The sequence below is a fragment of the Hipposideros armiger genome, unplaced genomic scaffold (assembly GCF_001890085.2).
Source record: "Hipposideros armiger isolate ML-2016 unplaced genomic scaffold, ASM189008v1 scaffold_57, whole genome shotgun sequence".
NCBI lineage: Eukaryota > Metazoa > Chordata > Mammalia > Chiroptera > Hipposideridae > Hipposideros > Hipposideros armiger.
In genome coordinates, this window is record NW_017731407.1 from 3798089 (window position 1) to 3810957 (window position 12869).

The window sequence follows — 12869 nt, forward strand, 5'->3', positions numbered from 1 at the left end:
GAAGTAATTTGTATTGACAAAGTATAAGAATGCCAATTTTTCTTCATTTTGTCCCAAACTGGATTTGATCATTCTTTTAATCATTGTCAGTTTGTTCACTTTTTTCACAATTTTTGTCCACTTATAGTTTTGTGAATTGTTTATTCATGCCCTTTACTTAGTTACTATTGAGGTTTGTGCTTTTTCTTATTGATATGTAAAAATTCTTCACATAGATGTGTATATTCTCAAATTGTTCACACTCAGGCATATATTGCAAAAATTTTACCTTTTGTTTTCTATTCATTTACTAAGGTAGAATATTGGAGAGAAACAGCATGTACCTGCCGATTTATTTATTGTGAGGAAATGCTATTTTTCCAGGCAACTTCCAAGCCTAGTCACAAAGCCCTCTTCCCTGTTTCACAATGAATATTAACCCTTTGTCATGTATATTGCGAATATTTTTCTCACCATTTATTTTTCACCTTTGTTTATAGTAATTTTTTCTGTACTAAAATCTCCCTGTCTCAAGATGACATAAATAGTATTAATTTTCTTCTTACATTTTTATTGCTTGATTTTTCCATTTTAAAACCTAACTCAATCTGAAATTATTGTAATATGAGACATGAATTATTGGTTGCCGGAAAAGTCATGACATACTTTTTGTTTTTCGTTGGAAAAAATGCGTCATGACATTTCCGACAACCCAATAGATTATAAATTTACTTTCATCTCAAATTGCTAGCTAATTATACCAGTGTATTTGAATAGATCATTTCCCCCAATGATCCAATGTGCCTTTTTTATCACCTAAAATATTTTATATATTGAATAATTTCAAAACATACAGTATATGTTTTATAGATAGGTAATTAGGTAGGAAGATAGATAGATAGATAGATAGATAGATAGATAGATAGATAGATGATAGATAGATAGATAAAAAGCAGGGACCTAAGAAACAGAACAAGGTTTAACTGAGAGTAGAAAGAAGGCAGTCTGCATAGGGTTGATGGAGTGCTTGCTTCACTGGTATGCAGGAAATTAAAAAAATAAATATTTTTAAGGAATAAACAGTGAAAACTTGTATAAATGGAGGAGTACAATGACACCTGTCACTGCCAATTTTTTCCATCTCACAAGTTTGCTGAAGACGTATCACAGAATAGAGCTAGCTCTTCTAAGCTTACCTCTGGGTACAAGCATTCTACCTTTCACTTATTCAACATTTATTTAGCCCCACTATGTGCCAGGCACTTTGCTAGGTGCTAGTTATACAAAAAAAGTATAAGATTTAGTCCATGTTCTTAAGGAGTTCAAACTTACATAGCCTGGACTTCCTTGTTGTGTTGTCATTATCTGTTTATGGACCTAATTCTCTTCCCAGACTATGACTTTCTGCAAGACAGTTTTCATGGCTTATTCATGTTCTAGTCCCTAGTGTTTATAATAATTCTTTACACATAGTAGCTGCTGATCAATGACTATTTGTTGAATTCCCTGGGAGCAGAATCCCATTATTTCCCGGGTCATTCAAACCCAAATCCATCTGCCAATATGGGATAAGAGCCATGTAATAAGTATTCATTGCTGCAAATCAGTGACTTTTTCTCCCCTCCCTGCTCAGGTTTCTTCCAATGTTGCCATGTCAGATAACTTTTTTTTTTCTCCTACAGATCCACTCTCTACCCTCCCCCATCTCTCCTTAGGGCTGGCTTGTTTCCATTTTATCATTGGTCTCCAGTTACCCAGTCTTCTTGCTGTGAGGTTTTATCAGGCTGGCTAGGTTCCTCTACAGAAGTTCCTCACCAGAAAGTCTACAGAAATGGCCCTGGGTTCTTGATAATCTTTTGTGTTTCCAATACATGACCCACCCATTCCTTTTTGAATAACCTCTTTGCAAATAAAACCTCTTCACATTATACTTTTAAGTGTGCCACCTGTTTACTATCAATATTTATTATGAGTTGTCATCATCATCACTTTTCCTCAAGAGTATGTGAATGTTGAACGGGTGGGAGGGAAGATGGTAGGGGTGGAAATGTGGTCATGCACATGTGGGAAAACCATTTCATGTTGGAAGGTATCTGAGTGAAGAGTAGTTCCAAAGACTGAAGTGAGATGTTGGCAGAAAAATCAGTGAAAATAAGAGAGGTAAAGCTTGGATACCCCTAAAAAATAAATGGACTCAGACGGACTGGTGATCAGTTGATGAGTCATGATGTTTATTTGTTTATTTTAATGCAACATTAACTATGCTTGTCCTGGGACCCTCCATGGTTTGTTTTTTTTTGACAAGCTGCCAAGAACATCTATTTGCCACTATTATCTAAAGGTGACTGTGTCCATCCCAAATAAAGAATTCAATTCTACACATATTAGTTGAGCTATAAAATCCCTGTCAAACTTTTAGGACCATAGTCTCAGACTTTCAGGAGTAAGAATTAAAGGACTCCGAATGATATAATTCACTGATCTAACTTTTATTTCCCTTCATTCTTAAGGTACATTGAGTTCTGTTGATTTCATTCATAAACATAGACTCTAAGAGAATAAAATAGATTATACATTTTTACTTTTGGTCACTTGACTGGCAGATCATTCATCTAGTGCTTGCTACTGTGTTTACCTTTACATTATAGACAAAGAAATATGTAGATAAAATAATACCTTAGACATTGTGCTTATTTATTCTAGTCTTCTGTTCAATAAGCTTTTATAAGAACTAATTAAATAATAGATGTCATGATAGTTAGGCACTGAAGAATCATAAATGAATTAGACACATCATTTTTCTCAAGGTACTTAAATGAAGATTGATGGACTGTGAACATGAACTTCATTAAAAATAAAGTCCCTTTCCATTGCTGTTACAAAGATATAGAAAGAACTACTTCACCATCATTGCAAGCTTTTTAAAGTGACTGTTACAGGAACAATTTCAAGGGCATCACAGAGACTGGACCAAACCTGTACACATGGTTACTGGTGCTTTGGGTGGTGAGGGATATGGATGAACCAACCTCCTGCACATTCTGAAACTTCTCTTTCAATGTTAATATTTTTACAGTGTTATCACAGTTGGAAAATTCATCTCTAGTGCAGCAAGTTTAGACAAGAAAAGCTACAGATTTGATTTTTCTTTTGGTGTAAGGAGAAAATACATTAGAGAAAGCCCTTACATGTGTGCAGCCAAGGAAGGCACGTGACTCTTTTGGTGTACACACTGTAAAAATAACTGCAATAGGTACTTGATGTCCCTCACCTTCACAACTTGATATTGAAACAACTTTTTTGTCTGTTGAATCTATTCCTTTGAAGAAATAGTACTATTTCATCACTCCCCACAGAATAAATGTTCGTAGGGAGGTGTCATGTGCCAGGGAACTAGGAACTCTTGCTTTTAAGTCACTATTTAATTCATGACTTTGCTATTACTCTTGTCTCCATGCATTTCCTCATGGCACTCCATTTCATTAATAATAGAAAAGTCTCCAGTCTTAACATACTTCATTTTTATGCACTTAAGTTCTTTTGGCTGGCATTTGCTGATATTCCTTCTCAGCTGTTTCTATTTGTGATAATACCACTGTGCTTTGAAAAGATGTATTTTTAAGAAGCAATAATGGAGCATTTTTATAAATTCTATATTAGTAGGACTATTTAGTTTTTATGTAGTTTTTGAAGACAAAATAATAGATTTGAAATAATAGATTTTTTTAGTGGTGCATATATGTGCTTATTTATCTAGATAAATGAATGTTGACACTCTTGAGGAGCTTTGTCCCTCACATCTTGTTGCTTATAGTTCTGAAGGCCCTGTAAATGTCCAGTGCTAATCAGGCATGGGTTCATACGTTCTACAAATAAATAAGTAAATAAATACAAGAAGCAGCCCTAGACTGTAATTGTGAATGAGAGCAAGAAAGTAATACTGATTCTCAAGAGAAAATGTATTAGGATCATTAAAATTTCAAATTCAAATTAATAGTTGTTTCTCCATTTTATGAGAAGCAAAAGTGTCTCCATTTGCCCCTTCACCTAAGATAGCCCTATTTCAGATTTGTTGAGAGCTTGAATTACTTAGAGAATGATTTACAAGTACATTTAAAAGAGTCAATGGCTTTTTATAAAGTCTGTATTATCTCCTCTTTGGAGAACAGGGACGTGTATCAGAAAATTAGATTAATTACTCTAAAACTAAGTTTTCTTATTTTGCTTTATATACTGCCAAATCATTCTTTTACTTAAAATATTTAAGATGGTCCTGAATATACAATATGCACACAACGGAGCTACAGAAAAGTTCAATGGCCTGAGTGCCAAACGAATGAATTTGCTCTTAAAGACTTGATAGAAGGGGATAACTTTTCCTACCATCCATTATGGTGAATCTAATCCTTACTCATGTGAGAATTCCAGCAAAGTAAAAGGACCACACACATACAAAAATCAGTTTAGCTAGGTTTTCTATTTTATAAAATCTTATAAGTGAATAAGTAATATGTCCATTTTTTAAACAAAATGCATTTTGCTAAAAAGCAGTTTTTAGGTAGATACACAGAAGGGGGATTGCTGGGTCATATGGTAATTCTGTTCTTAATTTTTTTGTTTGTTTTAGCTGAGCCATCCTGCCACCTGTTGGCAGCTCAGTGGCAGCTCAGCTTGGGCCGGGCATCGAACCGCTGTTGCTCAGAACTTGCACTCTTGAGCAAGCTCTTAACCAACTGAGCCACTCGGCTGGCCCTGTTCTTAATTTTTTTGATGAACCTCCACACTGTTTTCCATAGTGGCTTCAACACTCTGCATTCCCAACAGTAGTGCATGAGGGTTACTTTTTCTCCACAGCCTCTCCAGCACTTGTTATTTCTTATCTTGTTGATAATAGCCATTTTAACACATGTGAGGTGGTATCTCATTGTGGTTTTGATTTGCATGTCCCTAATAGCTAGTGAAGTTGAACATTTTTTCATAAATCTGAAAACATTCATCCATAAAGATATATATACCCCTAGGTTCATTGCAGTATTATTCATGGTGGCCAAGACATGGAAACAACCAAAGTGTCCTTCAATAGATGGTTGGATAAAGAATGGAATATTGCTCAGCTATAAGAAAAGATGAAATACTGCCATTTGCGACAGCATGGATGAATCTTGACATAATCATGCTAAGTGAAATAAGTTAGAAAAAGTCAAGAACTATGTGATTTCACTCATATGCAGGATATAAAACTGAACGCAACAAAAGAACAAGACAAACAAAGAAAAACTCATAGACAACAGATTAGTGGTTACCAGAGGGTAAGGGAAGAGGGGCATGGTAGAAGAGGGAAAAGGGGATCAAATATATGGTGATGGAAGGAGAACTGACTCTGGCTAGTGAACACATAATGCAATATATAGATGATGTATTATAGAACTGTGCACTTGGGACCTATCTAATTTTACTAACCAGTGTCACTCAATAAATTTAATTTAAAAAGCAGTTTTTAAATTTAAGTATTTTTTAAATTTAAGTAGTTTTTAAATTTAAATATTTAAATAATATTAAATATTGTCAGTTAAAGCTTAACTTCATTAAAAAGCACCAGACATATCTTTTTTTAGGACAGGAAGAATAAGCTTATTTTTTCTCAATCTGGTTCTTAAATTAACTTGGCTACAGAAACAAAACTGTTGTAAGCTGTTATAAATAATTAACCAAAAAATGATAGTCTGCATTTTTTGAAAGTATACATTTTTTTTCAAACGTTAATGCTTTAATTTCAGGAGTAGTCTTTAAAGAGAGAAGCCAAATGCATCTTTAAAAAGCCAAGAATATGATTTCCTCCCTCTCATTAATATGTTCTTGGCATTGATAAAAGCATCTTATTTTAGATAACTTCTTACTAATGGCCTCCACAAAACTCCCAGTCATCTACATTTGTTCCATATGTCCATGTCAGTAGTTATTTACCATACAAATTAGTTATTATTTACAAAGATAGAAATTTTTTCAATTGAAAAATATGTCTATGTTTTAAAATTTACATTTTGATTGTGGTCTTAATTTTTCTTATGAGATTGCATTGACTTTACATTTTAAGAAAATTTTTATAAATTGGAAAAATATCATTTAGTGATAAATTAAGTAATTGCTGCCATCCAATGTTTCAGATTTTACCAGCTAGTGACTATAAAATAAGATCATGCTGTCTTTTAATTCCCCAATTATTATTGCTTGAGCCTCTACCATTCTAGTTACTGGAAATAAGTCTTCTTTATTTCTGAAAGTTTTCCCCAGTCCTGCCTTGAATCTGCTCAGGAGCAGGTGGCTCCTTCATCACACTGCTGCCTCTGTCACTGGTCCTGTTCATGAGGAGGCAGGATAAGTAGCCTAGGAAACAGACAACCCCTCCAGGGTACAATGTGAGGTATCTCACTTGTTACACAAGTAACAAGTTACTGTACCCAGTACCTGCAGCTGGAGAAAAACAATAATCAGTTTCATCCTGCAAGGCTAAGATCTGGGAGCTGACCATTAGTCAATTTTAATGTCATTATAATGTCATTTGCATTGTGGTTACTAAGACTACCATCATGCATCTGATGCCATGACAGTAAGGAAGAAAAAGTGGGAAATGGAGGGTCCTGCCCAGGGGGAGGAAATTAAAGAACCTTGTCAATGGGATGTTATCTACTCCCACCCAGGGATGGATAAGAACCCCTGATCATGACTTCTTCCAGGCCACTCATTCCCTGAGTTTGCCTGCACTTTCAAGCATGGACTTTTGTTTGCAACAAATCACTTTTGCTTTTCTGCATCTGTCTCGCTCTTGAATTCTTTCTTGTGCGGAGAAAAGAACCCAGTCACTCCTGCTCTGGGTTGAGTCCTCTCTGGGACATCCCCATGAGCCTCTGGCGACAATGAGACCACTAAACTTGTGGGTTCAGCTTTCTTTTCCTCCCCAAATGATCACTACCACTGCTGCCTTTCTGATCTCACAAAGCCTGACCCTTGCTCTTCTCCATCTGAAAACTGAGACAGACTCCTCCCTAACTCTCCACAGCACAACTGAGACCAGGTAAAAATGTTAACTAGACTTTATTAAAAGTTTGGACATCATGGAAGGAAAGTACAACAAAGATAACAATTTACTATTGCTATAAAATTGTCTACTCTTAGTGTAGACAGGATCTCAGGTCGCTTATTTGTCCAGTTTCAGGCTGGCTGACATCTTGCCAGGAATGTCCCAGCATATCCATGACTCAGAGCCCCATCCAAATTCCTAGGCCCAAAGTGAGGATGCCATTCACACCAATCTAAGCCTTTAAATCCTCATTTCTTGCCTCATATTGGAGTTCATCTAGAATGATTGACAATGAAAAGATACACTCTCTTCAAGGAAAACTCCACACCTGGCCATGAAGCTGTGATCTTGCCTGAGGAACCATTGAAAAGCCCGATAGCACTATAACCCTTCAGGATCCCTGCCTTAAGTAATCCCTCCTTTGACTATAGTCCTCCAGGTCAGAGTGTGCTGGCTTTAGCCAGTCCAGCTTCTTTTTAGTAGTAGGAAGTGGGGAGAATTGTGCCTCTAAGCCCTTCTTACCATCCTCGCTATCCTTGCTTTACATTTCAAACACTCACAGAATGAGACAGTCAACTCTGCAGATACGCAGTCATTGGTACCTATAGTATGGTTCAAATCCAATTTGTGAAAAGAAATATTTTCTAAAAACACATCTGTGAAAGCTCATCTAAAACATTCCCCAATTTACATTATTAAACCTTAACTTTCCATTCTGAAGCATTTGCGCTGAATTTTTTCACTGAGTTAAGGAGTTTCCTCCAAGGGATAAATTGGTACTCTTCTGTTTTTCTTCTAGAAACAAAGTAACAGGCTTCCTCAAGGACTCCACCCAAGAATGTAGGACTTTCTCCTCACTTTGAAAAGTAGCATTTTAAGGATCTTTTTGGGACTGTTAACAGCAGAGACAGCAGTATGAAGAGGAGGCCACCAAGTTTTACAAAATCTCAAGTTTTAGGATCCAGAGCACCCTATAAAAAACTACTCTAAAACTCAATGGCTCTTAGAACATTTCTTTATTCTCGTGAGTCTCGTTTGGTTAAGGCTGGACTCCAGAGTCTGGGCTCTGAGCTGCAGGAGGCCTGTTGGCTTTAGGCCTGCTCCATGTATCTCATTCTGGAGGCTCAGGGGGAGTTTGGTGGCTACTGGGGCACATTCTTCTCATGAAAGATTCCCAGAGCTCAAAGGGCTACCTCAAGCGCACAAGCAGATTTCAAGATTATGCTTGTGCCATGTCCACTAATATCCTATCAGTCCAAAGAAGACATACAGCCAAGTCCAAAGTCAAGGGGAAGTTCAATTAGCCTTCCCTTCCACCAAGCTGTGGCAAGAGTGAAATACATAATTATTTTATATAGGAGCAGATTATGTCCAATAATTCAATCTTTTCTGGACCACTGCGGAGTTTGCCTAATTCTCTAACTGCCATCTTTTTGTGTCTATCTACCCTGGTTCCATATCCTTATCATTTATAACCAATCTGGTCAACTCCTCTGCTTAAATCTTCCATTACAGGAAACATTTAAACTGTTTAGTAAGACCAATGAGTTCATCCTGGTTAGTTTCATAGCATGTTTTATGTCTATTATTTTTTCTCTCTCTCCCCTCACTGTCTAAAGCTATGCTTCCATCTACATGCTACCTCTCTGAACATCTAAACTTTTTTAAGACTCATGGTTTTGTACATGCTAATTTCCTTGTACAGAAATTAATTTTATTTATACAGCAAAATACATGCCTATGATATGTGAAGTACCCAGCATTATTAGACATATTTTGGAGAACAAAACAGAATTGTTACCTTCCCACAGAGAGCCTGCAGAAGAGGAGGAAGGCCTCTTCCCACCCCTCTTTGCCATGCTGGACATGCAGTCACCTTTCAGGTGCAGTTTTGATCACCTATGACTTTCTCTGCTCTCCACAGTGGGAGTTAACTTTTTCTTTTGTAATGTCCTCATGCCACTTTTCATCGGTGTGTAGTATTTTCAGACACAATTAATGTTTTTTTTTGTCTTTCTGTATTTTCCCCATTTCCCTCCCCCCTATTCTTTGCCTAGGGCAGTTTTGGGAAAAGAAATCCCCTTCGCCCCAAAAAACTACATTTTGATGGATGACCATAGGAAAAAATATCAAGATAAACTAGTGTGCAACTGAAGGCGGAGAATCTAGGGGAAACTGGTGAAGAACATAGGACCTCTCTCCCAGGTGAAAAAGATTTCCCTGACCTGGGGAAGGGAGGAAGAGACAGAGATTTATAGGTCCCAGGAACAGAGAGGATCTAGTACTCCCTGAGCATGATGGTGTCAGTAAGAATAATAATAACAACAACAATAGCTATGATAATGATAGCAGCTGTTTCTGAACAGTTATTATGTACCAGGTATTGTGCTAAGCACTTTATATAAATTACCTCCTTTTCCCCTCACAACTCTATGAGGTAGATAACATACACATCTGTCCTTTGCAGATGAAAATCTGAAAAGCTTAGGAAATTGAAAAAAATTTTGTCTAAAGTCTCGCAGATATGGCATGCCCAGGAGGTGAGTCCAAGTGATGCCAAAGTCAGCCTTTTAAATAATTCATGATTCTGCTTCTCTATAGCTAAGCCCTCAGGACTGGCTCCTAGGGAATTTAGGCAGAGGAAGCCATCTGCAGCCATGTAAAAACTTCTTCTTTCTCTTGCAGAACACAGCGGTGGTCCAAGGCCCGTGAGCCTGAGGAGTCCGGCATACCCAGCAAATAATGGAGGGCAAGTCCTCCACCCTGCTTTCCTCCCTCATTCCAAATACCAGGTAAAAGCATACAGGAGAAAGAACTAAGAATTACCAAGGTCATTCTTTTATTTTTAATTTTTTACTGGCCTGGAAGATGATGATTCGGTGTAAAAAATTATCAAGAATAATTAGAAAAGATAATAGATATTCTTGTGCATGTAAATTTGTAAGGTGAGATTTATACCAATTACATAGATTATCTCCATTCTCTTATCACTTCCCATTATGATTAGAGCCTTTTCTGTAGATTACTCACAACTAGAAGGTAGGAAATTTCTGTTACTTGACTTTATTACCTGCACATAGCAGTGTACCCAGCATATGCTGGTTGAAAGGATTATTGAAATATCCTTAATAAGATTTTTCTATTACTCTATTTTTCCCCCCTGTAAATTCTGTTCACTTAAAATGTTGGAAGTCTTTGTTGTGAATATAAACTCAATTAACACAAATAGCTTATGCTTCAAATGTTCTTGCTCTTTAAAGTATGTTTTTTACCCCTTTATTCTTATGTCTTATTCTAAGATTATGTATTGAGAATAAATCAGAGACTATGACATGAAAACGTTTTAGACAAAATGTCCACTAACCACACTATCTAATTTCTAACGGTCCTTAGACACTGTAATGACAGGGCTGCCGAATTTATCAAGAAAACAATGTTGATGAGTAGGAAGAGGAAATATATTCTCAGCAGAGGACCTGATGCCTGAGAAAACTGCAATAAATGATTCAGCAGAAGGTCTCACTACTGTCAAGGGCCAGAGAGCCAAGCATTGTCACCCTAGAGGAGAACTGGCCAGACCACTCCTTAATGTAAGCAACTGAATGTTAAATCAGAGATACTGATGGTGTCCGTGATGATAACAGCTACCCAGTTAGTGCGCTGCCTTTCTTCTTCCCTTCCCTTTCCTCCACATCTTTATGGTTCTTGAGCTTGGGTCTCGTGTGCTCACCAATTCTGACTAGTGACTAGTTAGTCCCACTAACCTCAAGTGGAATTTTTTTCTATTGGATGAATAGCAACATTTACAGCTTTTACTTTGATTCATGGAGAATAATTGTTAGGAACACAAAAGTACATGTGTCAACTTTAAAGTGTGAACTAAAACTTGAAGGGATTTGAGGAAAAGCATAGGTTCTTATGTTCGTTCCTTCATCCACTCACAGACTACCCAGTAACCATCTAATGTCTACCGCACGTTGGCCGCTGCCCTGGGTGCGGGGATTCACAGATTCACTGAGGGGGACAGACTTGTGAATAAATTCTATACGTAAAATAATGTGCACTAGAAGCATTCTAAATTTCCACAGGAGCAGAGAAGGGGAAAGGCAATAGAGAAAACAGAGGATTTCTGGACGAAGTGGGCTTTTGAGCTGGATCTTGAAGGGTGAGAAGAAATTTGCCAAGGAAAAAGAACAGAATTTTAAAACACCCAGAATCATGAAACAGCATAGCGTATTTATGGATTGGAAAATAATTCCATGTGGATGACATTAGTGTGGTGTGTGAGAAGAGTGGAAGATAAAGTAGGGGAAGAAGGCTGTGACTGGCTTTGTATACAGTACTTCATTTAGAGGTTGTTACAGATTTGACTGACAGACAGTTACTTTTTGAGGGCAGCACGTTATTCTGTTGGGTGGTTGGGAACTGATGTGAATATGCTATTTCTCTCCACTGATGGCAAACTGATACTTGTACTAGGGTGTGAACAGCTGAACCCAGCAGGAACAAAACCAAATAGGGTGCAGAGCTGGCCACAGTTTTTACTACATAGATCTGCACATAATGGGTGCCATGACTGTTCTTGACTTACTGGGTGGTGTGTGTGTGTGTGTGTGTGTGTGTGTGTGTGTGTGTGTGTGTGTGTGTGTGATGATATTTAGTTCTATAATTGGTATAAAGAAAAGTGGGCTGGGGTGAAGTATAAACCTAGGAGCTCACTCAGGTACTAGAAATTCTTAATTACGCCCCTGCTCAGGAATACACAGGCAGAGTTGCCCTTCAGGTTCCTCTGAGATGTGAGTAATAGGTATAACATGTGACTGTTTCTCTGACCCACCCCTGCCTTCATAAATGGTGGAGTATTTTAGCTCACGAGAAAAAAGGAAACATAAAGGAAATCATGTGAGAGATAAAGTCCATGAGAAAAAGTCCTGCTTCGTTTTTCTCATAGGTTTAATCTTTGTTCTTAAAATTAGTCAGCATGGCAGAGCGGTTAGGAGCAAGCTTTGGGAGCTCTTATTCTGACTCTATCAATTAACAGTGGTGGGACTTGTGGCAAGTCAGGTGACATCTCATAACCCAATTTCTCATCTGTACACTAGGCAAAAACAACAGCTCTGTTGAAAGTAGTAAGAAGAACCAAATGAGGTAATGTGTGGAAAGCACTTAACACAATGCCTGTCACATAATAATCATAAATTAGTCTTTGTTAAGAGATTTCCTATGAAGGATCTCTTTGGATCTGAAACACATTGGTCACAGCCTTTTATTTTCCAGTGAACCTTTATGCCGATCCCCCTGTGCAAGACGTCCTGTTCATCCATATGTCTCAGTCATAAACCTCTTACCCTCCTCTCTCTTCTAAAATGTTTTCTGTAAGTAACCACCAAGTGTCATTCGCTTTTCTGTGCAGCACCTTCTGTCCCCACTTTTTTGTTTCTGTTTTGACACCTTCGTGCCTGTCTATAGACAGCTTTGGTTCTTCAATAACCATGTGTAAGAAGTATTTTTTTGACCTGTGAAGTAGCACATTAACAATTAATATGACTCTGCACTTTCTGTTTGCTCTTAAGAACTTGCTTAGGGTTTAAGAGAATCTAAGATCTTCTCTCTTTTTAACTTGACTCCTTAAGTCATAAAAATTGGAAAACTGAAAGCTGAAAGTGACTACATACAGGATAGCAACTAAACTTAAATACTTCATCCTGATACAGCAAAATACTATTTGTTACACTAGAAAATTTGACATTAGAATGATAATGTCCCAAATATTTGGCTTGTTATTTCTCAATGAAGATTATTTGTATTCAAA

The 12869-nt window shown here is 37.3% G+C and overlaps 1 long non-coding RNA gene across 2 annotated transcripts in view; it reads left to right on the forward strand.

The window, feature by feature from the left end:
- Positions 1–12869, forward strand: part of LOC109381979 (uncharacterized) — a 59459-nt gene that overhangs the window by 17863 nt on the left and 28727 nt on the right. For both annotated transcript variants that reach the window (XR_002123847.1, XR_002123848.1), the window contains exons 2-4: positions 9120–9262; positions 9743–9849; positions 10451–10647. This is a non-coding gene — a long non-coding RNA (uncharacterized LOC109381979). The remainder of the gene's footprint in view (positions 1–9119; positions 9263–9742; positions 9850–10450; positions 10648–12869) is intronic.